This window comes from Miscanthus floridulus, chromosome 17 (genome assembly GCF_019320115.1).
Source record: "Miscanthus floridulus cultivar M001 chromosome 17, ASM1932011v1, whole genome shotgun sequence".
In the NCBI taxonomy this organism is placed as follows: domain Eukaryota; kingdom Viridiplantae; phylum Streptophyta; class Magnoliopsida; order Poales; family Poaceae; genus Miscanthus; species Miscanthus floridulus.
Window position 1 is genome coordinate 110,227,156 of NC_089596.1, and position 2,956 is coordinate 110,230,111.

Sequence of the window (2,956 nt, forward strand, 5' to 3'; positions counted from 1 at the left end):
GTTACGAGGGGGACAAGCTCTGTTCTTAATCTCCCTTAGTAATTTCCTTATGTGTAGATATGAAGATGATCTTAGCAATGACTATTAGGTATAATTGCACTAATCAATATATGCTTTGACTTATAATTAAGAATGACTTAGGAATTGTTCCTCTAATATTCTACCTGACCATGCTAATGCCATAGAAAGGAGTACTCTGAGTGATTTATCATTATCATTGATCAATACTTATCATATGTATATCTTATTCTATGACTTACCCCTGTTATGAGTAGAATATTGGTTATGGTTTACTTCTCCATCAATAGTATAAGTTATCAATACTTGTCCATGCTAGACCTTTCCTATGGTAAAATATAAATAACGATACCTGAAATACTCTCGAATAAAGTGCTACAATGGTATAATTATTTGTGCGCTTATAGATTCATTTTTATTCATATCTATATATTCATCCTAGTCACATAAATTAATAAATAACTATTTAGTATTATTCTAGTAGTAATGCTAGCTAGTACCAACAAACATTTCTTGCATCATCACTAGGGATGACAACCTAGTAAAGTAATGTTAGAAGATATAGGTTTATAATAGGTGGCTATTAAAACACGTGACAAGTTAATAAATATCAACAATCATTTCTGGCGCCGTTGCCGGGGACTAGATTTAAAACTTTGTTCTTAGTAGCGATGCTAAGAAATGTCAACAAGCATTTCTGGCACCATTGTCGGAGAAGGTAGCTAGGCAAAGGAAGTATTGATAAACTTATACTTATTGATGTGATCGAGATAAACCATATACCCCTGCTCAAGCAGGATTACCCTTGTTTTGTCTACTTTTATATCTTATGCAGGGTATTGTATGACCAGTTTTGACCTTCCAACAAACTACGTTGATGATCCAGAAGCACTACTTAAGAGGACTAAGGCTAAACTCAAAAAAGTTTCAGCTTTAGAGTCGGAAGACAACCATATAAGGCGAAGCTTAACACCAAAATTTGAAGCGATGGCTGACAGGACTCTTCGTGAATTCTCTGCTCCAACCACTGCCAACATCCGGACTGGACCCATAGTCAATGTGGGCGATAATGGATTCGAGCTCAAGTCGGCCCTCATCAACATGGTGCAAGCAAGCTAATTTTGTGGAAAGACACATGAAGATGCTAGTGCTCATCTCCAACACTTTCTAGAGATCTGCAACACTTTCACCATCAAAGGAGTAACCAAGGACGCCATACTACTTTGTCTCTTCCCATTTTCACTTTTAGGGAAGGCGAAGCAGTGGTTCTATGCCAACAAAGACGGAACACTACATGGGATAATTGCTCCATTGTCTTCCTAGCAAAGTTCTTTCCCACGGGCAAAACCAATGCTCCATGTGGGAGAATTTCAAGTTTCTAGCAGCAATATGATGAATTTGTCCCTGAGGCATGGGAATACTTTCAAGACTATATATTAGAATGTTCTCATCATGGGATGGAAAATTGGCTGCTCATGTAGACATTCTACCATGGGTTGACTAACAGTACCCATGAAACCATGGATGCTGCTGCTGGAGGTGCATTCTTGTCACTTACACTTCCAGTTGTGACCACTCTTATGGAGAAGATGGCCTCCAACCAAGACTAGAATGAAGAACGTGTTCAGACCTGCAAGAGAGGTGGAGGTATGCATCAACTCAAGGAGGTAGATATGTTGTCTTCCAAGATGGACCTACTAATGAAGAAGCTCAAAGACCGAGCTAATGAAAAGCAAGAAGTCATGCACATTTATGATTCACGCATGACGTGTGAAGTATATGGCAACACTGGGCATTCAGAGAACAGCTGTCCTAAAACCCAAGAGGATGTGAACTTTGTCAACAACAACTACTATCGTCCTCAATAGAATCAAGGATGGAACCAGCAACAGAGGCCGAACTACTAAGGTAACCCTCAAGATAATAATTATAATAACTTCAATCAACCACCCTTAAAAGAATTAATTACTAGCCAATCTAGACTTATGGAAGATTTATCTAAGAAGGTAGCTACCAATGATAAAATTCTAGAAAATATAAGTAACAAAATGGATAGCTTTGCTTGTACCATTAAGAACCAGCATATCTTTAATAAAATGATAGAATCACAAATAGCTCAGCTGGCGGCTGCTGTTCCTTCGTCCAACAAAGGTAAGATTCTGGGGCAGCCAAAAGATTTAGAAACTACAAATCTTGTCGATATTCACAATGCAGCTTTCTACTACACGCAACCATCAGAGGGAAGGTGGATAGATTACACCCTACCCGACAAGAAAGGTGATCTAGGGAGACCTGTCATCCCTATCGCCATTGGACCTTATATCTTCTAGAAAGCTATCTATGACTTCGGACCAAGTGTCAACATCATGCCTAAGGTAATTTATGAGAAAAAATTTAGGAGATCCTTTGTTGTACACAAATATGCGTTTACAGTTTACAGATCAGTCACTCTGCTACCCCAAGGGAGTTCTTGAAGATGCCATCATTCGAGTGGGACAATTATATGTTCCCATTGACTTTGTGTTTTTCGAACTAGGTGGAGATGAAAGGGCACCTGAAAGGGGACCGTGACGCCTAAGAGGGGTGGTGAATTAGGCAACTTAAAACTCTAACTCTAAACTATGACCTCTTTTTCTACCCTTAGCAAAACCTATGCAAATAGATAAACCATCTAAATGTGCAACTACGGTTTTGCTAGTGTGTTGCTATCTCTACCACAAAAGGAGTTATGTAAACAATGTAAATGCGGAAGCTAAAGAGTAAGGTAGAGATATGCAAACTCCGGTCGATGACTTCAGTATTTTTACCGAGGTATCGAGAAGCATGCAAGTTTCCCCCTAGTCCTCGTTGGAGCCCCTCGCAAGGAATCCCTCGCAAGGGCCAAGCTCCCGGTCGAGTAACTCTATGGATAGCCCCGAGCCTTCCCCACATGCAAGTG

General features: G+C 39.7%; 1 non-coding gene across 1 annotated transcript; it reads right to left on the reverse strand.

Annotated features, from left to right (window-relative positions):
• Window positions 1–1,368: 1,368 nt before the first annotated feature.
• On the reverse strand, window positions 1,369–1,477 carry LOC136519173 (small nucleolar RNA R71). The gene has a single exon (XR_010774735.1). It is a non-coding gene; the product is annotated as a small nucleolar RNA R71 (small nucleolar RNA).
• Between the last annotated feature and the right edge of the window lie 1,479 nt (window positions 1,478–2,956).